Source organism: Marmota monax, unplaced genomic scaffold (genome assembly GCF_021218885.2).
Source record: "Marmota monax isolate L192 unplaced genomic scaffold, Marmota_monax_Labrador192_F-V1.1 WCK01_AAM20220418_F8-fsc00172, whole genome shotgun sequence".
In the NCBI taxonomy this organism is placed as follows: Eukaryota; Metazoa; Chordata; class Mammalia; order Rodentia; family Sciuridae; genus Marmota; species Marmota monax.
The window spans coordinates 486,272-513,198 of NW_026693633.1; the positions used below are offsets into that span (position 1 = coordinate 486,272).

At 37.4% G+C, this 26,927-nt stretch overlaps 1 protein-coding gene across 2 annotated transcripts in view; it reads right to left on the bottom strand.

The window, feature by feature from the left end:
• The window catches only part of LOC124103218 (guanine nucleotide-binding protein G(q) subunit alpha), a 287,047-nt gene that overhangs the window by 227,945 nt on the left and 32,175 nt on the right, over positions 1-26,927 (bottom strand). The window contains exon 1 of one of the 2 annotated variants that reach the window (XM_058584075.1): positions 700-1,245. The exons of the other annotated variant lie outside the window; for it this stretch is intronic. The gene's annotated coding sequence lies outside the window, so the exon portion shown is untranslated. Of the gene's footprint in view, positions 1-699; positions 1,246-26,927 lie in introns of those variants that run through there. 2 annotated transcript variants of the gene reach the window in all.

Consider the following 26,927-nt stretch of genomic DNA (forward strand, 5'->3'; position numbering starts at 1 on the left):
CTCTAGAGAAATCAAAAACTAAGGATTTCCTTTATGTGTTTTCTAATTCTTACAGAAACTGTAATAAATGTATCAAGATGTGTAAGTGTTCATTTACCATACAGTTTCCTTCCTCTTAGACTCCAAAGTCTATCTGGAACAGCCTAATGTAACAGCAAAGGAAAAAAGTAATCTAAATTAGGCTATTAGACAAAGCAGTGACATTCAATGTATTTAATGTATTTCCCAGACACTATCTCAAATGTTTTCCATTTCCCAATCAACAACACTGCTCTGTTCTAATAGGTCTGGCCATCAGATGTAATTGGCCTCCAATTACATTTCATTCCAAATTAATCTTCATAAGTGCACCAAACCAAAGGAAAGACAATGCTGTTTGCCAAAGCAGAGACACTAGCATGCTGGGCCTCTTAAAGAGAACTCAGGGAGAATACAAAGCCAGCATTCACTGGGTGAGTAATCTCTTCATGCAGGGATTTTATGAGAATTCCCTCCTGTGGGCATGTTGATTCGCTTCTACTGTGCCTGCGGAGATGATGCCACCAGCAATTGCAACCACGTAAGCACACGGTAATGGACAGCTCTCTTCTCTCCAGTGATGCCTGATGGCAGAGCACAAGACTTACTCCAAAAAAAATATATTTTCTAAAAATTATGGCAGGACAGCACTCTCCCAGAAGAGTGCTCTCTGAAGCTCACCATTGGTCTGCACATGCCCCAGGTCTCCTATTTCCAATGGCCAGGAAACACAACAACTCCTTCAAAATGCAGGCAAGCATCCCATTCCATCTTCTTCAAGCCCTCCAATGTTCCCTTTGGCTTTGCCACCTGCAGGTGGGAAATACAACTGTGGCTCTCTTACTGATTTTACACTTTTGTGATTCCCTGTAATTTCCTAACACACCTGAATTACCAGCCAGGGCCCTAAAGCAGCAATTTAAGAATTTCTGCTGGACTGAAAGTTAATGCAGCCATCAAAGTTTCCAATATAAACTCATGAATTAGCTTGTTTACTACCCAGATCTTGTCTTACTCTAACAATTAGTCTGATGCGCCCACCGATTTACCAATTTCTGATATTGAAGAATAAAATGAAGGTCACCTTTTAAAATAGAAAAAGCCATAGAACATAGATGTCATGAGCCAATGAATAACTGAAATGTCAATCCTTATTCAGTGAAGGAGAAAAGTGATGGAAGAGAGACTATTTTATGTTAATATATACAAATAGAGGTCATACTAATATATATTATATGTTAGCAATACACTATGAGTTGACTATGAGTTTTATTAATATACTAAGAGCTTTAAATATCATACAGCAAAATGTTTTTTTCATTAGTTTCAGCAACACTGGAAATCATCCCAGCTGACTTTCTAGGCCATATCAACAGTTCATTCCTATAGATTTTCCAGGAAATTTAAAGGCAGTTGGAGTGTTTTTGTTTTTGTTTTTGTTTTTTGTGGTGCTGGGGATTGAACCCAGGGTGTTATGCATATGAGGCAAGCACTCTACTGACTGAGCTATATCCCCAGCTAAGAGAGTTCTTAAATATGTGAAGGTATCACTTTCATTTCTTTCTCAGGTATATACTAAGTGCCCACTAACTGTAAAGCAAAAGGAGTAGTGTTTTCTCCACCTCAGGCATGTATTCCATAGATGTGGAGAACCAGTACCTGTTTCTCTAACTCACTGTCAAGTTCTTTGTGTATATGTAAATGTATATGGTGGCGGGAGGTGGGGAAAACAGTGGTGGGGGTGGGGGTACTAAGGATTAAATCCAGGGGCACTTTACCACTGAGCCACATCCTGAGCCCTTTTGGGTTTTTTCATACCTTTATTTTTATTTATTTATTTTTATGTGGTGCTGAGGATTGAACCCAGTGCCTCACATGTGCCAGGCAAGTGCTCTACCACTAAATTACAACTCCAGCCCTCCCCAGCCCTTTTTATTTTTAATTTTGAGACAGGGTCTCACTAAGTTGCCCAGCCTGGCTCCCAATTTGCAATGCTCCTGCCTCAGCCTCCCAAGTCACCAGGATTACAGGTGTGTGTCACTACATCTGGTCAAGAACAACTTCTTGAGCTAAAGGTTTAAACTTTGTTATGAAAACCAAGTGGATCACAAATCCTTCCTCTCTAGTCCACCCCTACACTCTGTTACATACTGCTAATCTGAATCCCCTCTGCCCTGGACACAGGTATTCTCCCCCCAGTTTGACTCCATGTTATGAAAAGTTATCAAATGGCCAAGTGCATACACCAACAAGAGAAGTGCCTAGAGCCTGCCTAAGGCAGTAGAATCTGCAGTAGATCAGCCACAATCAAAACTCAGGGTGATGGCAGGGTTAGTCCTCCTCCCATTTTGCTGCAACACCCCTGAGACATACCTTTAAAAACACAGATTGCATTAGCTGGGAGATTATACACATACCGTAGAAAAAAAAACATCAACAAGGAGGTACATTGTTGTTTGGATATCCCACTTTGAGATCTCAATCTTACAGGAAATATGTTCCTCAGAGCATCCATACCCTAATAGTAAAAGTTCAGATGATAAAAAAAAATGCATTTCTAAATTTTGGACCTAGCAGGTTTGACCCATTTCTTGAAAAAGCAGGGTTTTCAGAGCTATCTTTCTAAATCTAAAGCATAGAAATCTTCTAAAGTGGGCTGCATATGGCTTTTAAAAAAGCCAACACTCATGATTTTTTAGATTTCAGTGGTTGTCAAACAGAACCTTCTACAATGATGGACATGAACTTTTATCTATCTGGTTTTTATCTGTGTTAACAGTGACCAGCCATGTGCTTACTGAGCATTTGAACTATGGCACAATGAGGAACTGGATTTTTCATTTCTATTTAATTTTAATTAACTTAAATTTCACCTGCCACACGTAGAGATTGGCTACCATGTAAGCAAGTTTACACAGTTGGGGTTTCTGGAACAGGAGAATAAGTACCATGCAATCCGACTGAGTTGGAATCCCAGCTCAGTCACTTATTACCTATCAACCTATTAACCTTGAAGAAGCTATTTAAACTCTCCCCAACTTCCTCAAGTGCAAAAATAATACATTATTGGGAAAAACATTATGAAACTAAATATGGTAAAGAAAGCAAAGTCTGTCAGCCCATGTTAGTTCCCTTGCTGTCAAGAGCAACACAGGTCAGGGGATAAAATGACATCTTACCAGTTGATGCCTCTGAAAACAGCCAGCCAACCAAGCCTGGAACAGAACAGTAGATACCTAATTCAAATGGTAGTTTATTACTATAAAGTAAAATTGAAATTTTTCATCTCTATTTTATATGTTTTTGTAGTCCTTAAACTTTTTTTTCATATATAACAAACTTAATTTTGATAAAAAAATAATAATAATTTTAAAAGTGCTGCTTTAAAGTTTTGGCTGTTCCTTCTGGTATTCCCAAGGCAGGAGTGGTAGCAGAGTTAAGGGTGGGTTCTCAGCCCTTGAACAAGCCAAAGGAACAAGACTGTGAAAATGGTGACCAAGTAGTAAGTCTCTAAGGCTGAACCACGTATGCCTGAATGTACCAAGTACTTAATTGCAACACCGTGAGATTAACTAAATGTGCTCTGGGTTTCCTTCATGCATCAAACCAGGGAGACCAGCCCTCCTGTGGTAGGTCATATGCTAAATTATCATCAAGTTATTTTCTTTTAGAAATCAGTGGTAGTTAAAGGGAAAGGATACCCTCACACCTTGTAAGTTAAACATTTCTAGAAGGTAATTTGACAAAATGTGTACTAAAAAATATTCATCACCTTTGGATACAATTACTACATTTGAGGAACTCTGTCACAAGAGGGGGGAAAACGAGATAATTAAGGAAAGATGTCTATATAAGAATGGTCACTCAACATTTTAAATAATAAAGCAAATAAGAAACATCCAAAATATTCATTAATAAAGAACTGATTTAAAAACACGTTTATGAAATAAAATACTATGCAACCCATAAAATGTAGATTCATTATAATTATGTAGAAAGATGTTGAAATGTTACAAAGTAGCACAGAGAATAAGATATTTTCTAAAACAACCTATATAATTTATATATATTTATATGTGTGTGTTTCTATACAGGAAAATGTTTAGAAGAGCATAAACTAAAGCACTTTTAAGTGCTTTTCACTGCAAAGTAAGAAATCAGGTAATGTGTATCCTTTTGTCATCTGTTACAAAATTTCTTCCTATAGTACATATTCAGTATTTAATAATAAGAAAAAAGAATAGAGGACTGCCTTTGGCATCAGTTTTATAGGTAAGTCCTACCCTAAAATGAAAGAACTGGCTAATGTACTACAGATTTATACTCTTCATAGAACTGGGGAAAAAAAGTGGAACATTCAAAAATTTACTCATCAAGCTGGAATAACAAAAATAGAAAAGAAAGTCTAATTTATGAATATAGACAAAAACCACAAGAAAAAACAAGAAATTAAATTTAATAATACATATTAGAATAACAAGGATTATTCTAGTAATTCAATACTTCAATACTAGAATATACAGAGAAATAAGTTATCACGTAAGTCAAAGCTGGAAAAAGATAACTATTTCAAAATATATGTGTATACATATACACATATATATTATACATATGTTGATTTACTCCTTATTTTGATGCAAAATAACTCTAGTATAAATAAGAAACAAAAATATCTTTAGTGAAATAAACTACCTCAAACTCCAACAGTGAAATACTAAAGGCATTCCCATTAAACTCAGTAGTCAGCAATGATGACTTAATTGAACATTATACTGCAAGTTTTAGCTCCAATAATAAAAAATAAAATAGAAGAGACAAATACTAGAAAGGAACCAAATTACTATTGGAGGATAATATATAATTATTTTAACTATTTTTTCTTAAAGAAAACAGGAGAAACAACTGAAAAACCAACACAGTATTAGGTTAAGAAGAATTCTTCAAACTCTTATCAAGTATGTACCATGGTAAATCCTAAGGTAGGTGTAAGAGAGTGAAAATAAAGACCCAGAGTATACTTCATAGTCTCACACAGAATAAAATAAAAATACAAGTTTCTCAGACTGTTTTTTTCCCTATATTCATGAACACAACAAATGCAGACGACATCAGTTCCTATTTTCAGGCAATTCAGTAAATGGGCTTCACAAGCACACTTACAAACGTACAAAAATCAACAGCTCTTCTATAATCAGCACACCAGTTACTAGATATAATTTAAGAACCATCTATTCACCACAGCAATCAAAAACAAAATCTAAAATATCTAGAAATAAATTTAACAGGAAATGTGTAGGACACATATAAATGAAAGTATGAAATTTCACTTACTGAGGTAAAAAAGAGGAGGCGTTTAATTTTTTTTTTAAAAAAAGCAAGGCATACCACATTCCTGGATTGTAAAAGTGTAAATTTTCCCAAAATTAATCTATATATTTAGCACAATCACATTCAAAATACCAATGAGATTTTTTTTAGAAGTTGACAAAATGATTCTAAATTTCATATGAAGAATAAATGTGTGAGAGAATGGCCAAGAATTTTTCTTTAAGGAAAACATGAAATGAACTGCTCCTAAAGAGAGTCGTGATATCATCCACCCATTTTCACACAAGTGGGCAGAGACCTCTCCTGCTGGGTTCCTCTTGTCTTCTAGGTGTAGCCTAGAGGCCAGGGTATGTCTTCATCTCTGCTAACCACTCACTTCAGAGCAACTTCCCCCAAAAAGAAGGACTAATGTGTATGAGAAACTACAGCCAGCACAAAGAGCAAAAATCCACCAGGAAGGTTCAAAAGCACAATGGGATTCAAATCAATTTGTCGATGGAATCAGGGTGTTGGAAGGAGGAGGAAGATAACCCAGTGAATGCACTTTTGGGTTTTCAGTACTAAACATTGGTGGGGAGGGAGAATATATTGAGCAATTGATTAAAGTCCTTAATGGGCTACTACAAGATAATGTGGTAAAATTTAATTTTCTCACATAATAAGCACTAACATTTGAATTCCTTATGAAAATCTGAAAATTAAACCAACAATATTTAATAGTTATATTTGTAACTCCCCAAATTTTTCATATCATGTAAGATTATAACTCACCAAATCATCACATACCCCAGGGCTTCCCACCTGGAAGGAAATTCAGACAAATCAAGAATGAGAGGTTACAAAGAAAAAGAAACTTCAAAAAGAAAAAGAAACTTGCTATATGTCATAGACCAAGTGAGAGGCAACTAAGGCTGGATCTGAGATTTCGATTTCTAAGTTCTGAAACATGGGCCCACCAACACCCCATCACATCCATTTCCACAACCATAGACCTAATGACGTCCAAACAGTCCTAAAGTTAAGAGCTTCTATCCCAGTGTACACAGCCAGCTGTACTCTCTTCTGATACATCAGGCCATGTACCCAAGCCTGACCTGCCTGCTGTCTTTAAATTTTTAACATTAATTGTTCCAGGAGAGAACCATGATAAAAACTAACACATACTAATGCTATGTGCCATACACAATTGTAAGGACTTCAAAGATCCCTACTCATGTAGTCTTTATAGCACTCTTTACACAATAGGTACTAGTACAGTCATACCCAACTGACAGATAATAAAACTGAGGCAAAGATGCCACCTAACTTCTTCAAGGCCAGGGGGCCACTAATGGTGGGGCTCAGGAACTCTGTACCAAGGTTTGTACTTTTAACTAGAGTGTGAGGCTGCCTAGCACCACATCTGCTTACACATATCTCCATCTCTGAACACCCCCAGGTGAACTAAAGAGAACATCAGGTGATGATAAAACATTCATATGATAGCCCAACCTAAATTACCTATGGTAAGATTTAATTAACACAAATTACAAAGCGTGACTAATTGTTCTACTCTTTCTAATAATGGTTCATATAAAAATGCTCGGGTAAGTTTTCATTGTACTTTATTGAATAGCTTACTATATGCTTGTTCAGTGTTTGGAATTATTCAAACTATAAAAATCCAGCCCCAAAATAATAAAGGAGTTCTAACTGTGAAGACTTAGTTCAGAATGAGCACACCATGACAAACCCTCTGAATTGCTACAGCTCCCTAACTTGCACTATGTTTTTATCTTGTTTTATCTGTGCACTATGGCATCCACAACTATGGAGAACACATCACTCTGGTTCCATGTGTTATCCCCACACTGTTTTTCACTTTTTTCACAAAATTCTAACTCACGTTGGCTTATATGTAATGAAAGCATCTTTAAATGCTTTGGGGACAAGATGCAATATGAATAAAATGCACAGCAGATGCTCACCTTGTTTTCAACAATCATGGTATGAGAACAACTGGAAGTCAGCAGTTCAAAGTCCTAAACAGAGGCTAAAAACTGGCTGCCAAGGAACTTCATCCACAGAATAGTCTTATTTTTAAATTCTATAAAATAGTTTTAAATGATTTCAATTAGTTGGCAATATTTAAAATCCAAGAGATTGCACATAAAAACCAGACTCCTTGTTTTTCTAGAAAAACTGGAAGCTCTGGCAACCTTAAAAACCTGCTCTTAGTTGGTACACAGAATCTAAACAAGAGTATCAATGAGCCACAGGATTTTAGCTGGCCAGAGGCCACAATCAGACTGTGCCATTCAAATAAAATAACTTGCCTGAATCCCAAAGACATTGCCTTCCACAACCACACAAACTAAATGGCACAGCCAAGTCTTCATAAGCCAAGTGCTCAAGCTCCCTCCCTGGCCCTACCATGAATTTCTTCCTTGACTGCCCACCTGGAGGCGCCATGAACACAACTATCTGTGCTTCCCAAGATCAAAACAAAACCAAATCCCCCATTGTTCAACCCACAGGCATTTTAAGTGTTCATACAGAAAAGTCAAAATTTCCCCTTTCAGGAAGTTCTTGGGAGGAAGTCAGTACTCTGAAGTTCAGCCACTCCTTGGACCAGAGAAAACAAAGACAACACTAGCTTCCACTTTCCAGACTGGCTGTGGCATCCCAGAAAAGGAAGTGGGATCCAGAAGACGCAGGAGCTCCAGCCAAGGAATGGGCTTCCAGGCGGCTCCTGTAGGAGAAGCCCTTTCTCTCTGCCTGTATGAGGAAGGGTCATGTGGTTTCTTTCCATTTAATTTCTTATATCTAAAGACTGTTAGCCAAGTCCTGACACAAGTCTGTAATCCCATTAACTCAGGAAGCTAAGGCAGAAAGATTGCAAGTTCTGAGGCCAGCCTCAGCAACTTAGCAGGACCATCTCTAAATGAAAATTAAAAAGCACTGGAGATACTGCTCAGTGGTAAAGTAACCCTAGGCTCAATCCCTAGTACCAAAAATAAAAGACTGTTCTCACATTTTGATCAGGATCTAATCATGATGCCAGTTGAGTATCTGAGTGGGAATGGTGTAAGCTGTCACCCCACCACATTATACCATTGTCAGAGTCTTTGGAAACTAGAAACTTCCATCACTGGCAAAGGGGATCCCTAGTAGCCTAGCATTAGGTGCAGCCACAGTAGTACATATGGAAAATTACCTCCGATACTATATGCATACAATTTCTGAAATACTTTTTTCTTTAATTATTTTTAAAGTAATGCATATGCAGCTAAAGTTTTCCCAAATAGAACCACGGTAATAAATGGAAAGTAAGCAACTCTAGGCCTTTATTCCCCCCTTTGATTTCCTCCTGTTATTTTTGCTTTTACTGTCTTTCTGTGGTTATGACCATAATAATAAGCTTATATCTCTTCTTGATTTGTCAATCTCTGACAGTATCTATTGACTCACTGCCTCCCCCATATCTAACTCATTCACACTTACTTCACCTCTAATTTGTCCCTAGTTTCCTTGATTTTGCTATTTTTAGTTCTTCAATTGGTTAGCTCTGTTTCTTGTTTCAACAGCACTGAACAGTATTTCTTGACATACCACCAAGAGAAGAAAATCAGCATCCTCACATGTCCCTCCACCACCTACCCCCATCACCATCGCCACCTTGCCATGGACTTCTGTCCATTCTCCTACTCCTTGCACATTGCCAGGTTTAAAAACCTTAAGGTACTATTTTTATTCTCCATAGTTATGTCTTCCTTGACTGTGTGATAACCAATAACAATTTAGTTTTATCTAAAACATCATGGTATAAACTATGTAAATGTTAAGTATTACTTTCTACAGAACTGACAGCAATTCTCAACTCCTGGAAAATGAAATATAATCCCCCATTAGTGAGCTTGGTTCAATCTCAGGGTCAAAAGGGTTCTCTTTTCTTTCACTCCATTAAAAGCTCAAAATTATATCACACTTTAGTTTGCTTTTTTTCACTTTAACACACACACACGCATGCGTGCGTATATAAGTACACAACTATTTGACATCCAACTGTTCTGCCTGAGATTTGTCCATGTGTTTCTGTTTTTTTAATCAAAACTATATTCATATGACTTCAACACTATTTGGTTTTCCAGTACAGAAGTGCATATTACTACAAAAGCACAAGGGAACAGTCACTGAACTAAACAAACAAGCCAACAAAAGAACTTTTGAGGCCCACAAACTCTAAACTATGTGCTAGGGAACAATGAACCCAGGACTATAAAGACAGGACTCGTCAGCATGCTGGTCTTCCCCTTTTCCCCTCGTACATAACTGCTGTATGACTTAGCTTCTCGCCTGCCTGTCCTTTAATACTCATTTGCTTAAAAGCAACAACCACTTATAGATAAACAACTTTAAAAAAATGCACAGTTTTAAATTATGTACTTGGCATTGTTACAAAACAGAAAATAGGCTATAACCCCTAGCTGAGACAAAGTTGTTTGTCCCTGGAGAGAAATCAATTTATGAAATAGGCAAAGCTACAGGAGAAACAACACTGCATAAGAGTAAGTACCATGGTTCTGGGCTAAGACTGAAAACAAAACCTGCATAACTCCTATGCTTGTGGGGTAACTCTGGGCCTTGACAAGAGCTCTCTGAACCTCTGTTCCCCAACCTGTACAGCAGGTACAATACCACCTCCTTTGCAGAGGCACTATGTAAGCAAAATGGAATGACATGTGTAAAGCAAATAGCATACTCACTGGCACTATTTAATTGGTGCTGAGTAACACTAGACCTTGCATTTCCAGAACTAAGAGTCTCTCAGATTATTCATAATAAAGTCCAGGCATCAAACTGTATTCATTCAGGTCCTGTGTATTATTAGAATTCAGTCAAAATTAAAGAAAACATGCACAGTGGAGACAAGACACACAATGCTGCATAAAGATTTGGTAGAGGATAATGTCACTACAAAATCTTCTATAATTAGTGCCTCTGAAAGATTTGGGGGGAAAAAAGGCCCCTCCTTTGATAACAAATTCTGGACTAGGCCTTATCATATTAAGGCAAGCAACATGTAACATATTCCTTACAAGGGAAAATAAAGCAATTCCAAAAAACACGACCTTACTAGTTAAAATAAATACATAAATAAAACTCAATTAATCCAAATTTACAAGGTTTCTCAAAAAAGAAAGGCTTAATTATCAATCACTCTATAAGCTACATTACAAAATCATGATTTCTAGAAGTTTGCAAGAGGAATACTCCCACATGTGGCTATATGTGTTACAATCATACACAGTGTCATTAAATACAGTGTCATTAATAAGTTCTTCCCCAAAAAACAGGACAATATTTCAAGCTCCACCTCTTATAATTGTACGATTTATTTTATGGAACCTAAGCATTCTTATCTCATTTGCTTTCACTTGCTTAATTCATGCAATATCAGTGATTTAATCTTAAAATGATTTCTAATCCAAAGGATATTCACTAGATTCCTCCACACATACAAAAATAGCTATTTGGAGGGGAATGGCAAATTTTTTAGAATGTAGATCAACATTTGATACTTTTTGCTGGCACAAAAAGATAACTCTTATCAATGTAACCACCACGACTAGGAGGCATTTCATAAATACCTAGTCTGTCTACGTGCTTGTAAAACATCTTTACTACAAGAACATTTTTAGCAAAACAGCATCACTATTCTCAGAAAGGGTTGTATAAAAAGAAAATGATTCTGGTCTTCATACGGAAGCATGAGCTCAAATTCTACATACTGTTTTTAAAAAGGAAACCTACCCAAAACACTGGTTTCGAACACTAGTATGGAGAGGGGAGATGGAGGGATGGGGCTTTTTGACCACTGATGCTAACAATTTTTTTTTTTAATTATAAGTGAATCTTCTTACTAAAGAAATGAGCAAGTGAAGAGCCAATCAAAAGAACAGCATTGTGAATTGCTAAAACCCCAAAGGAATTTTCCACACGTAAGAGTCTCTCTATGCCTTTATGGGGGTTTGCAGAATATAAGAGATAGACATATAACAGGTAGGAGTGGGAAAACTAAAGTCATGAATTAGAATTGGGGGGGCAGGGGTAATTGGTATTTGAACCAGAGATACCCTAGCAGCCCTTTTTGTTTTGAGACATCTCTCTAAGTTGCCTGGGCTGGCCTCAAACTTGCCATCCTCCTGCCTCAGCCTCCAGAGTCTCTTGGATTACAGGCATGTGCCATAATACCCAGCTGAATTAGAATTATTATACAGACAAAAATAAGTCTTTTCTGAAAAGTAATGTGAACTTACTAAAAAGCTTTTTTGGAAGTATTTACAGCATCTTCAAGTTTCAAGGTAACAAAAATGCCACCAGAGTGAAAAAATGCATTCTTGTTAATGAATCCTCTAGCTACATCCAAGTTTATTTATTTATTTAGGTTACTGAGGATCGAACTCAGGGGCACTTGACCACGAGCCACATCCCCAGCCCTATTTTGTATTTTTTATTTAGAAACAGGGTCTCACTGAGTTGCTTAGTGCCTTGTTTTTGCCAAGGCTAGCTTTGAACTCACAATCCTCCCACCCCAGCCTCCCCAGCCGCTGGGATTATAGGTGTGTGCCACTGTACCTGGCATATATCCCAAGTTTTGATTCTGTGTTTAAAAAAAAAAAAACGAACAAAACAAAAAGCCAAACCAGTACAAGGCTTAAGATGCACATTATTTTAGAAGAAATAACAAAGTAAAATGCATAAATGGGGCTCTTGTTGTTATCTATATAATATACCAACACACTCAAATTCTATCAATATATTCTATTCTAAAGAGGTTATGTAGATGCAGCTCTAGAGATTATTCCTCTTGAGTTCCTCCATGGGTAGCCTCAGCACCTCTGCAACCTTTCTGTTCTCAGCCTGCTAAGAGAAGACTTCTCAGGGCCTCCTCCTTCTGTGCATACTAGAAGGACCAATACAGCCTTGGGCCTCCCCAAAGAACTGTTTGTCTTACTCCTTATATTTGGTGGCTGTGCCCTTTGCTTCTTTCTCTCAAGGTCCCTCTACCTGTGGCACCAGGTTTGACTGAATTATGAGCAGTTGTTCCATGCTCATTTTCTGGAAACACACAAAATGTATTATGACCTATGCACTTCAAATCACCATCACTGGCCACTACCCTTGCTTTTTAGCCATCAGCAGCAGATTTTAGTGACTCAAATGACTGTTCACTCTATTCCACTCTCTCAGTGGGGTAGACTCTTTCCTGAGAAGGCACAGTTTAAACTTAATCATATCCTAGAAGAAGACCACCCCAAGAAACTCCAGCTGCCACAGAATTTACTGAGAGCCCACTATGTACTAAGCATTTAGTTCAGTACTGGAGACACAGAAATGAAAGTTGGAACCTTTTATTTAAAAATCCATCTCCTCTCCTCCAAAGTCACCATGAATCTTTGCTACACATGCAAGGAGAATTTTGAAGGGGAAAAACAGCTAGATCAAGTTGATCAATCAGCCAGTCAGGGCACAGGCAGAAGGATTTTCAATCTCAGCTGATCTTTTTTTTTTTTTTTTTTATTCAATACTGGGATTGAATCCAGGGGTGTCCCTAGCCCTTTTTATTTTGAGACGGGATCTGGCTAAGTTGCTAAGATTGGCCTCAAACATGCCATCCTCCTGCCTTAGCCTCCCTAGATGCTGAATTTACAGGTGTGTGACCTCGTGCAGCTGAACTACTTCTTTAGCTGTGTTTATTTTGAAATGACTTACAGAGTTGACAGCATATTTAGCAAAGTCCTTGGAAATGACAAGATTCCCAAAAGAATAAAATCTCTTTATTTTCAATTGTTTTACAAACAAGCCTTTATTGTCTTAAAATAATTTATTTTCACAACTTGAAAAGAATTCCCTTCATTTAACTTTGTAACTATATCACTTGGCCCATGGAGAACAGACAGGTACATTATCAGGTCTTTTCTGAAAAGAAAAGAGGGTCAAAATTTGAAGAAAAAAGAGAAAAAAAACAACTTTGAGTCACTTTTCAAGAAATATTTATAAGCACCAGCAACAGCACTAAAATGGACTTGTGTAAGCTTCTGGTGCTCTCTGCTACCACAGAAGCATCAAAATAATGTTCAAATGTGTAGGATGAAGTCATGATAATTATGGAGTTCTGGGGGCCTGTGAGAATTGAACTGCAATGCTCATCCCTATTTGGATCCTAGAGTTTCTTACTCAGATACTCTGGGATTGGGCTCAGAAATCCAGTTTTAACAGAAAGAAGCATCCCTAGAGATTAGGAGCAGGTGCTCTGAAACAGGGGTTCACTCCCCACTTTGAGAAACTCTGCTTTTAAAAGGCAGTCAAGTCAGCAATGGCAACTCCCTGATTAATTTCCTACTATAATCCACAAACACACCAAGTTTCTGAGTAATGCAGCAATCCTCATAGAGTCATGCATTTAAGAACTAAGGGGAAAAGGCAGAAAAGTAGAATATCAAAGCAGACTAAAAGTTAAGGATCCTGATGCTGTGGCAGAGAAATGGCAATTCTATGACATGGACATACTAAACAGAGCACCTCCTAAATGGTTTTCCAAGGAGCCTGTAGAGCTTTGTTTTAGTTTGGTTTTCCTTATATGGAAAGTCACATCACACTGTATAATGGAAGAGACTGAAAAAATTCTGAGCTGTCATTTTTGCAGAAATTTGTATTCCACAGAGTAGAGGATAGCTGCAAGCCATTTAAATATTAAATACTGCTAACAATGTTACAAGGTGTTAACCTCACAAGATAAAACACTGCTGCTAGAGAAGTACAAGTTCGGTTTCTAAAGACCAATTGTCATTCAATTCATATGTAAAAGAACTTTATATTCTTGATATAAACACAAAGAGTTTTTTTTCCCCTCCTTCTTTATTTTTCTTCTGGACAGTTTGAAGCAGTCAGAAAGACACCTTAACCAAAAAAAATATATAATCCACCTCTAGTATAGCTGCTGAAACTCCTAGAATTACCTGGCACTGCCATAGTTTAAAGTCCCACATCAATATTTGTTTATTCTTCAACTATGGAGATTACAGCCACCACCACCCTTTCCCTGTCACATAGCTGCTGCTAGATATCCTGGCCATACAAGCTGTTTGCACACAGACTCCACATCCAACAGAATCCTGTTGCTCTAAGCAACACTATTAGCCTAAAAGAAACAGTTATTCTCTAAGTAACCTTTGAGTTTCATTAAACTTCATGATATCGTGCACCCTGTTACAGAGATTTGGCATTGAGGCTACTTGCTAACTGTGATGGTTGCTAATGAATCCATGAAATAATAAAGCAAGAGCCTTCAGACCTACTCAAAAGTCAAACCTTAAGTATAAGTTTCTAAGAGAAGTCTCCCCTGGTCCCTCCTACCCTCACATTGCCTGTGTGGTGTTTTTGTTTTGTTTTTGTTTTTCTTCAGAGTTTTGATCATATTTTTTAAAATTATTCATTTACGGGGCTGGAGTTGTGGCTCAACGGTAGAGCGCTCGTCTTGCACGTGCGAGACCCTGGGTTCGAGCCTCAGCACCACATAAAAATAAATAAGTGAAATAAAGGTATTGTGTCCAACTACAATTAAAAAATAAATATTAATAAATAAATAAAATTGTTCATTTACATATATGTTAGTAAATGTCTGCTTTCCCTACTTGTTTGGATGCTGGATACAGATAGAACTTCACTCCTTTATCACTGTATTGCTAGTACTCTGTACAGAACTTGGAATATCACACATACTCAAGGAATGGTTTTCAAGAGATGGAAACAACTCAAGATAGAAAAGGTGTAAAGGTCTAAGTCCTTCAAAAATGGTAACCACCACCACCATACGCATCTTCAGTCTGGTCTGAAATTTGAAGGTCATTTGTTCTTCCCTGCTATACATGTATATTCTTTGCCTGCCATCAGGCTATTGGGGTAGCAGAAACAATACTAAATCCATAAGGATCTCCCTTCATGGCATTCAGGCTTATTATCTGTAAGCAGCACATGCAAACCACAAAAGTGTCAATATGATGGTCTCTGGGTTTGCAGAGTCACATGGAAGCCTCTGGGTGCGGCCTTCAAGGACTTCTGAAATGCCAGAAGTCAGTGAGATTGGAAAAAGCTTCATGAAGTTAAAAATTTACATAATTTTTGTGTTTTGAGAAATATCAGAGTAACATAAGCTGACTAAAACCAGACACTCTGATCTATTCTTTTGACGACACAAAAGGACTAGACACCACTAATCTGACAAAAGTTTCTAAAGATTTTGCATTTAAGTAATACCATGCCCTTGTGAATCTCTCTCAGCAGTGTACCTGCTTGACGACAGCCACAGTCCTAATCTATATATGAGTCACTGACTCTTTCATCTGGTCAACAGTATTTACTAAGCCTCTACTTTGTGCCAGGTTTTGATCTAGGTAAAGGCGTCTTCCCTTACTGAGTTTTCATGACACAGGGATGCAGTTCAATGGTAGAGCACTTACCTACCATGTGCAAGGCCCTGAGCTTGATATCCAGAATCTTAAAAAAACAACCCTAGAAGATGTCTGAAACTGTGGATAGTGCCAAACCCTCTTTAGACTGTTTTTCCTATATATACATACCTAGGATAACACTGAATTGATACATTGGGCACAATAAGAGATTAATAACAATAGCTGATAATAAAACATAATAATTATTTAAAACATACTGTAACAACAGTTATTTAAAACTCATAAGTTATTTATTTCTGGAATTTTCCATTTAACATTTTTAAACCACAGCTGACCACAGATGATGAAGACTACAAAAAGTAAAACTGTGGATAAGGGGGATTACTGTAATTGGCATCCAGCAACACACAGAACAGACAAAACCTTATGGACTAAGGGAGAGAGAGGAGAGGAAAAGGGGAAGAACTGGGGATTTGAAGTTGACCAACTTATGCTATGTGCATGTATGAATATAACACAGTGCATTCCAGTTTTCTATAAAACTGTAATTTAACAATTAAAAATAATAAGTGAGGGGCTGGGGATGTGGCTCAAGCGGTAGTGCGCTCGCCTGGCATGCGTGCGGCCCGGGTTCGATCCTCAGCACCACATACAAAGGTGTTGTGTCCGCCGAAAACTAAAAAATAAATAAATATTAAAAATTCTCTCTCTCTCTCTTTAAAAAAAAATAATAATAAGTGAATAAAGGAAAACTAATAGAGTAGAGAAAGGGGATCAGAGAACAAAAAAGGGGAAGTACTGGAGACCAAAATGGAACAAACCATGTGTTGTGGTTTAGATGTGAGGTGCCCCAAAAAAACTCATGTGGGACAATGCAAAAAGGTTTAGAGGTGAAATGATTGAGTTATGAGAGCTTTAACCTAATCAATCCATTAATCCACTGATAGGGATTAACTGGGTGGTAACTAAGAAGGTAGGGTGTGGCTAGGAAAGGTAGGTATTGGAGGCTTGCCTTTGGGGTATATATTTTGCCCTAATAAGCAGATATCTCTCTCATTCTCTCTCTCTCTGCTTCTTGATTACCAAGTGTGGAGCGGCTTTCCTCCACCATACTGATGCCAGGATGTTCTGCCTCATCCTGGGCCCAAAGCAACAGTGCTGGCTATCTATGGACTCATACCTCTAAAACTGGAAGCATCAAATAAACTTTCCCTCCTCTAAAATTGTTCTTGTCAGGTCTTTTGGTCACAGCAATAAAAAAGCTGACAAAAACACTATGTTATATGCACTTGTGAATATGTCAAAATGAACCCCACTATTATATATAACTATAATGCCTTAATAAAAACATTTTTTAAAAAATATTGGAAAGATGAAGGAAGAAAGGTAAATAGTTAGTCCATGCCATATGGAGTGGCACACAGGGAGGTTCTAATCAGGACAATCTAAGTAAAGGTTTGAAAGACAGGAGAGAATGAGCTATGCTGATTCCTAGCGAAGGAAGCAACCCAGGAGAGAGAGAGACCCCAAGGTCAAAGACCTTGAGTCAGAAAAGAGACTGAGGGGGTCAAGGAACTGCAAGGAGGATGGAGCAGAGAGGGAGTCAATGAAGAGAGGAACAGATGGAGATGACATCAGAGAACAGAAAAGTACTGCAAGAGAGAAAGCACGGAGCCAGTCTACACCTTTAGCTCCCATTCCCAGTGAGACAGAAAAGCACACAGAAGGTTCTTAGCAGAAGAGTAATTTCATTCTTTGTGGAGGGAAGGGTCAATTAGGAAGAAGGCAAGACAGCTGAACTTCCTTTCAGCCTTGCTACAATGAGAAAAGAATAACTTTTGTTCTACACTATACCAAAGTCATTCTGGAGCATATCTGTGAACCTGCCCAAGGATCTGATATAGTATCTTGCATCGAAAGAAGACAGAATTGCTATTGTTTGGTCTTACTTCTTTAGAAGTATGATATATCAGAAACATGGGAATTGGGGACAGAAAACCCTGGTTTTGAATCCCATCTTATTCCTCTTACACAACAGGAAGTGTGGGACAAGTTGTGTTTTCTCTTTAGAAAAAAAAAAAAAAAATGATGAATACACTACCTGTCAAGCATGGGTTTGGCAGAGTGTGCAAGTGATGAATAAACAATGGCTGTTTCCATTATTACTATTGAGATTTCTCTGATTCCTGTCAGTCATCACAGACCTCAAGACTGTGTCCGACATTCACATGCTAGCCAGGTACAGTGGTGCATGCCTACAATCCCAGTAACTTAGGAGGCTGAAACAGGAGGATTGCAAGTTCAAGGCCAGCCTTGTCAACTTAGCAAGACTCTGTCTCAAAAAAAATTTAGCTCAGTGGTAGAGCACCCTGGGTTCTATTCCCAGTAACAAAAAATTTAAAATCTACATACTATAGGGATGGGGATGTAGCTCAGTTGGTAGGGTGAGTGCTCAGCATGTGTGAAGTTCTGGGTTTGATCCAAAGAGGAGAGAGAGACAGAGATAGAGATAGGGAGGAAGGATTGATCACATGGTATAAAATTGCTGTGAACCCCACAGTAGCACCTTCCTCATTTACTAAACTCAATTGCCAAAACATCCACAGGAAATGCCTTTTTCAAAAAGTAAAATACTGAAGACTTTTTCGAAAGTTGCTATAAGTATAAATACTCCCACTTAGGATATTACTTATTTCATAAGATGTAACAAGGGTGGCAGCAGTTGTCCTAAGATCACCAACAATGACTATCAGCTATGGATTTAGAACTCCCTCATTTTGAGTGATGAAGACAAAATGATGTTCAGTCCCAACCCTATGCAAAGACTACTTAAGAATTCCTGGATAAATGCTCTGTTTGGGAGTAAAAACTCTTATTTGTTAGCAAAATCTATCATTTCTTTACAAAAATGGAGTATTTTTTTTTAAAGTAAACTCAAAGGGTATGGGTGTAGTTCAGTGCTAAAGTGCCTGCCTCGCAAGGCCCTGGGTTTGATAACCAGCAGAGGGGAAAAAAATGAACTCAAAAACCAAATGTTTCATTTAATACACACATTCCATGATTTTTAAAAATGCATTCTTTTCCATCATTTTCTGTTTATTAAAAGCAGAATTAATTGCCTATCCACTCTGGCTTAACACTTGCTAGTAAAGCTCTAATTTGCAAGGGCTTCCCTCTCTTCTATGCCTCCAGGGATAGCAGCCATGACCTTAGCTCAGGGAGAGAATTTGGATCCTGAATAAGACTATCACTGCAGTCCAATTCCCCAGAGTGACTGGGTTAAACCTATGAGATAGTTCTAACAGTGAGACTCAGTAAGGAACTGAGTAATGATACTGGTGGCAACAGTATGTTTCAGGAAGTTTTCCCCACTCCCAAAAAGCAAACACCGGAAGAAAGAGACATTTTGTCTCTCCTTCTGCTGTATCTGGCTGTGGAGCTGGAAGCCCTGTGGCAGCTAAGTACCTAATGCAAAAGAATCCCATAGAAACTGGGGCCAGAGGCCTACTCTGACATCTGTAGCCTTCCCTACTCCTGGATTGATGGTTTCATTAAAGAATTCATTTCCCTTGCTGAAGATAAGTAGAATTTGGTATCTCTGCTACCAGCTGTCTGCTAAAACACTGTTTGATAGATGATTACTAATTTTATTTTAATCCCATAACAGCTAAAAAAAAATTTTTAGTTGTAGTTAGACATTTATTTATGTATTTTTATGTGGTACTGAGGATCGAACCCAGTGCTTCACACATGCTAGACAAGTGCTGTACTTCTGAGCTACAACCACAGCCCCAACAGCTAAAATTTTATTTTGACAAATAATATCACATTTGCACAAATGAATAAACAGATAACCTTTCCCCTCTTATTCATTTTGGTCTGAATTGTAATACATATTCCCTTCTGGAAATTATTTTTAAATTTCATAAATGAACTGAGTAAAGTCTGAAATTTTAAAAGAAGAATTAAATTTACACATATTCTACTCTGGTAGTTACTTACAAAAACTAATGAAAACTCCATGCCACATATCCTCAAAGAACTCTAATAACAAGAAACCTGGAAAGATTTATTACAAGCTCTGAGCTGTGTTTTCACTGTATAGGTATTCAGTGCTTACTAGAATTGCAAGATTTTTGTTAAATAAGTCTCTTTTTCTCAAGGCCCTGGATTTGATCCCTGACACCATTGTGGGGAGAAAAAGAGAGAGTCTCATTTTTCACACTTTTTTCTCTCCATATGTCCAGAAACCTGTGGGGTATATGTGTTTAAGCACGTGTGGTATATGCATATGTGCACATGTGGATACATTTATATCTGAGAACACACATGTATGTAAATCTAATGTTAGAAGATGTTCTGTCCCTGGAGAAAAGAGAGTATTGGATTCAAACATTTTGCCTAACCATTTTACTGCACAACTGCTTTCCTGCAAAATCGTTTCATAAAAATTGAGTGTAGTGATGGCGTGCCAATAAACAGCATTTCCTCCCTTTCAGCACACAAAGAGAAGATGTTTATTTGCCTGCTTTCTTAGACACACATGACCTAAAAATGCATTCCTTGCATAACTCTATGTTGACCTTTTTTATATGTACAAAAGAAAATCTCTACTGGAGTCACTTATCTCAATGCCAAATAAAATTCCTTCAAAATGTACTGAATAGAAAAGAGTCCCATTAATTTCAGATCTCAAAGCAACATACACACTCAACTTACACACGGCAACTGCTTTTATGTACCCATAACAGAAACTGCACAAAGCAAAACAATATATCTTTGTGACAAAACTTGTTTCTGTGCTACTTTGAGAATATTTGCCATTTTCAGTTGACATATCAATTGTTCACTTAGAGAACCTTGAGAGGAAAGGGGGGCTTTAAATGGAATTTGGTTGTGCACATAACTTACATGGGTACCTCAAGCTAAACTGGTTTAACACCAAAAGCTGACCTATTCTCTGCTTTACTCTCTCTTTCAGTGATGTTTTTCACCATTGCAGATAGAATACACTAAGGGGTAAAAACCACTATGGAATGAGTATGGACAAAACCACCAGAAAAGGCCTAATGTCTGACACATTTTGAGTAAACACCACAGTCCTTAGTTAGCACCAGCACACTAACATGGATTCCCATGAAAGCTAATCTCTCCCAATACTTCATCACACCTTCACTGCCCTGCTCAATACCATACCCTCCTTTCAGAACTCTTTCAGAACTCTTTCCCTCTGATTTTACCTCTCCTTTCCTCACTTTATTCAATTATTTTCCTTTGCAAAGTTGGATCACAAAGAAACAGTTAAAACTGGGTAAGTCAATTACTTCAATTTCCATGATAAAAATGAAGTTTTTTATTGGGCTTCTTCAGCTTATATCATATATGAAGAGTGAGTCATGGGCTGGAAAGACTAAGGTCCTCGATACCTAATATGCCAGATTTTCATTCTGAAAAGAAAGAACAAGGAACACTGACATTTTTAAAAATTTCTTTTTATCATCCTCCTGGGCTTTCAAGTGACAGAAGGACAGTGATCTGGACAAAAACACAAAAGTATAAGAAAATTTACTAAAAACAAAGACAGAAAATTCTTAATCCAAGTAATCTCTGTAAAAGGTATGGATATAATTTATTTTGTGTCTATAACTTCACAAAACTACCAGATTTAATGCAAAGTATGAAATAAATTTTCAGTAGAATTAATTTTTATTATTTTTTATTCTAATTTCAAAAGATCCCTACCTCTACAAAGCACATTCCAACAACGTTAGCTAAAATATCTGGTTTTCTTAATGGGAATGTTATATATAAAACATAGTACCTTTGTTTTCGGATTAGAAGCTCATTAAGTTCAATGCAAGTCAACTTCATTTAGCTCTATTTAAACTTTAAAGGTCTAAACCACCAATTTATAGTACCCCTTCACTCTTAACAGAGAGATGTGCTTTGATATTCAATTATTTTAATTAGCTGACAAAAAATACTTACAGTTGATATATAATACATGTAGACTGTTTCAAGTAGTTTTTCTACAGTTTAAGCAAAGAACAAATAGAATATAAACACACAATTTACATGTATTAATCTAATGAGAAAAAAGTATATAAAGGTGCAGATAAATTTTAATTTATCCTAAGGCATTCATCTTATAATATTGCTTGAAATCTTTAAACAAAAAAAGGAAAAATGATATTTGATGCCTATAAAACATCCTTTTGAAATGATTTATGCTGAATCAAAACAAAATGTCCCCTAGTGAATGAAGCTGCTCTGTAAATCCAAATATGTTGACTATGTTTTAAAAAAGGTGTGTCTGCCATTATTCTGGACACCAGGAACACGTTAATACTCCTTAAGACTTCACTAGCCCCATCTTTCTGCTTGCTTTCTCTGTGTAGGAAATCTGTGAATCTGTTAACAGTCCTTACTCACTTTTGGGGACATTTCATCCATCCTTACTACAAAGCTACCATCACCTCAGATTCACTCATTTCTTGATGTGTCACTGGTTCCCAACACTTAACTCACTTAGTTCTATCCAACTCCTACAACACCACAATCACTAACTCTCCACATACTGCTGCCCCGACATGGAACCACAATTCTCCCTTCTCACCCAGTATGAGTTACTTCTATATTTTGCTGAGTTTGAACTTACACTTATTTTGTCCTTTTAAAAGTCATTAACTGGACCTCCTTTAAGGACAAAAACTCAAGTAAAGAATCCAAAGTATTCCCATTTTATAAGTAAATCTTTACGAGCAGCTTTTAAAAAGTTCCAAGTCTAAATATGGTCACACATATAACTAAGCCAAGGATAAGCTAAGATTTCTGCTCTTTCAAGGTAGATATTCTAATAGTTGAATGTCCTTGGTAGTAATAAATGCCTCTTGGTTTGGTAGATTCCCCACCTATGGAGAAAACTCACTTCAGACTTTATGTAAGTAAGAAATAATCTACTGAATTAAGGCCCTGACAAATGGGGTATGAGTGTTATAGTAGGTCATCTTATCTTCTTGGCATGCTGTAAAATACAAGTTAACAGATATATATTATATATATTATATATATATATATGTTCATTTAAAATATATAGTTTGATACATTTAATTCCCTAAAAGTAAAAAACCAAGGAATCTATGACACCAGTCTTTGCCACACTTCCTATTTGCACAGAGGAAGAAGACCAAAGAACTTATTTATAAAGGAGGTACCACCTTATTGCATATCTAGCAATTTCTGAATATCATCTTTGAACAGCAATCCATAAAAAACAGCACCATTAGAGGAGTGCAATGCAGGCTCTTGACTTTGCACAACCCATCTGAGATCTTCAACATAGTCACAAGACTTGCCCTTACCAAGAACTACTTCAACCTGCATCCCTTGAATTGACCAGGACTTGGGGAATTTTGGGGCTTTATTTTACTTTATTTTTTGATAAGTTCACAACTTAATCAGAATATGGCATAAGCTAAAATGCACTGATTTTCACTGCAAACATGACAATAAGCACAAACACTGTCACTAAAGTCATTTATACCCAGCTATCAGGAATATGAAACTCGGATTTATTTTTCCCAGTACTCCACGTGCTATGCAAGTGCTCCTCCACTAAGCAACACCTCCAGTCCCAGTCCTTTTTTTTGAAACAGGGCCTCCCTTAGTTGCCCTGGCTAGCCTTGAACTTGCAATCCTCCGGTAGCTGGGAAAGTCAGGCATAAATGTTAAAGATCACGAAGAACAGCAGTGTTAACAGTGACAGCAGCTAACTTTCAATGACTATTTATTACTATTATTATGTTAAAAATATCTAACACATCTCAACTGTTCTTTACAAAAATCACTGTACCTATCCCCCATTTTATAGATAAGGCAACTGAGACTTAGAGCAATACTGACTCATATCTTTAATCACACAGACAATAAATGTGGGAGTCAAGGTTTGGGGTTATAGATCAGTGTTGGAGCACTTGCCTCACACATTGGGTTCAATCCTCAACACCACATACAGTAAACACCTTGTTCATCCTAAAACATGGTTTGTGAGTTGTCTCATAAATCTGTTTGAATATCCCTAAGGCTTCCAGATTACACACTCACTGTTTTCTAAGAAACGCAAAGTGAAAGGGTGTGAGCCCTTCCTGTATCCAACAAGCATGCCTGCCACATCCCCAGAGATTCTTGAGAACTTGGTTGCTCTGTGACCTCCAGTTCTAACTTCCTGATGCCACAAACTTTTGTCTGTGCGTTGCCTCTTGCCTTCCACCTTCTGTGCCCTTTCCCCCTGCTTGACATCCATTCCTCTCCAAGTAAGGCACAGGTAAGGTGAGGTACTAAGCACAGGATCTCCTTTCTGTGGTCAAGAGGTGCCAGGCTTGATTCCCTGTAGAAGGAGGCTGTTATGCCAAATCAGTAAATGTATGACCTGACAGAGAGTCTGCAACTCAAGACTGGAAATGGCCTACATCCTCTCTCGAGACCCAGATTCACAGTGTAATTGTGCCAAGCCATTAATCCTGGGCATCCTAAGAGCAAGAGCAGTCCCATGGCACTTCAGTATCTCATCCCAAGGGGCATCTCAAGGAAGAGAGTTTGCAGAGTCTAAGTAAATGATCTTTATACTGCTAATAAATGCAGTTAGTGACTTCTTTAGAAAAAGGATGAACCACATCAGGTGACTTAGGCCAAGGAAGAACTGCTATATTTCCTTAATTTAAGGTACTAACAATAGCCAGCAGCAATCTATCAATTCCTCTCCCAGACCCCATCCACCACTCCCACTCTACCCAGCCCGGGCTTGTCTCTAGCTCCGCACCTTCCTCCTCCCTCCTTCTGTCTCCCATTTCCCCCAAAATCTCTGGCTATGGACCAAGACCAGAACACAGAGCCATCCAATGCGTGTAGTAGTTAGTAGCCACCAACTTAGCAGGAAGGGCAGGGTCAAGCCACCTGGCTTCCTGCTGAAGGCTGCCTCAGGCGTTCCCACTAACTGATAATGATACATTCACAGTTCACCAGCAAGAGCAGATGCCAAATGAGAGAAACACCACCAACATCTCCCATTCTTCCTTTTACATATGCAGCATTTTTTAATGACTTACTCAGTACCCTCTTTCATAACAGATCTGAAGTGAGAATTTGGTTCTATGAAATACATAAAACACGAACTGCATAAACAATTACTTAACACTAAATGGTACCCCTACATTCTTAGTAAAGCTATGTTACAGCTCTTATCCATGAAAAAGGTAACAATATTCCTGTTCCCCACCTTCTATTTCACTGTCACATCTGGACTGTCACTGCAAGTCGCTGACTAAGGTTATATAGAGAAGACTAACATATATACTTCCTTTATGGAAATGTCTTCAAATTCTTTGATGAATGTCATTACTTAGAAATTATTTCCTACTACATCAAATTACATGAACAAAAGTACACACAACATAAGGTAAAAGAAACCAAAATATTAATGAGATTCGTAGAATCACTACTAAAAAAGCTTATCAATATTATTTTCAATTGTATGAAACCAAAGACAAAAAAGTGTTTACCAACTGTATTAGTTACTGCAGGAGTTGTAGCTCAGTGGTAGAGCACTTGCCTAGCATGTGTGAAGCACTGGGTTCGAGTCTCAGCACCACATATAAATAAATAAAATAAAAGTCCATCAACAACTTTAAAAAAAAGTATTTAAAAATAGAATTACTGCAGGGCTGGGGCTGTGACTCAGTGGTGGAGGAGCACTTGCCCAGCATGTGTGAGGCACTGGGTTCGATCCTCAGAATCACATTAAAAAATAACTAAATAAAGTTAAAAAATAATGATAATAATTACTGCAATAAAACTGAAGAAAAAGATGAATTTGTATCAGAGGGCCATCAAACTAGCAATGTGTATACTACCTATAGTAATTTAGAATTATTGCCTCTTCCAAAATGTAAATAGAATCAACAAGCAAAATAATCTTGGCTTACAAAATTCATATCCAATCATCTAACAAAAGAATCTACTGCATCCAGGAAGTTAGGACCAGCCTAGATGGCTGATCGGAATCTGAAATACAAAGCAAATTTTTCTGATTTAAATACATCCTCTCTCTTCTGCTAAGTAATCTCTAAAGGCTTGATGGACAAATGTTTTCTGTATTTTTCTAAACCCAAACTCAGTACTTCAACAGCTGATACAGAAATTCATTCACCCAGAGGAGTCAGCTGTCACAAAAAAAATTTATCCCACAGAAGAAAAATGACATAATGCCGATCTGTGCAAGAACTAAGGAACTGGGCCTCAAAAGGCAAAATGGTATAAAGATTTCATTCTCGTGCTAGGTGACCAAAGGAAAAATTCAAGAAAGGCTTTGGGGAGCTATTGATTTCCGCAAATATTTATTGTCCCTCTACAGTGGGCCTAGCACTGTGCTTGGAGCTAAGAATACATGGATGAAGACAAATGATGAAAAAAATATTTGTCACTGATGCTCTAAGCCAACTCTAAAATGAAATTTCATGCACTTACTTAGAGAAAATCACGAAATATGGAAAACTGGAAATCAATAAAAATGAGGAAAAAACAATTTCCTGTAGGAATAGAATAGTTCCCTAGCAGGGGAAAAAATGTTATTAAAGCTCTAATCCAAGGTAACACACACTAAATTACATAGGCTCCCTTGAGCCAAAACAGATCTAGATTATAAAGAAAATAGTAAGTTAATATGCCTGGAAAACACTAAAAGTACACATTAACAGAGAGACTTCCTTTAGAACAACTAAAAGAAAACACTTTAGTTGTTAGAAAACCACCTAATATATAATACAGGTTCAGATATTAGAGAACATAAATTATCAGTGACCAAATTCTGAGGTATCACCTTCAATTACAATTGAGAAAATAAAACAAGGTTAATAAGCATCAATAATTCATTTTCCCCTTCTGGACTAAAAATTATGAGATGATTTACTGGGAAATCAAATGTAGACCTATAAAAAATAGAACCAAAATTCTATGCCAACAGAATTCAGAAAAATATATCAGTCTGCTAGTAAACCTCCTAGTGATCCAATAGCTCAGACACAGAAACAAAAGGAGCTTTAAGTGACTACACACATATCATTAGAAAAGATT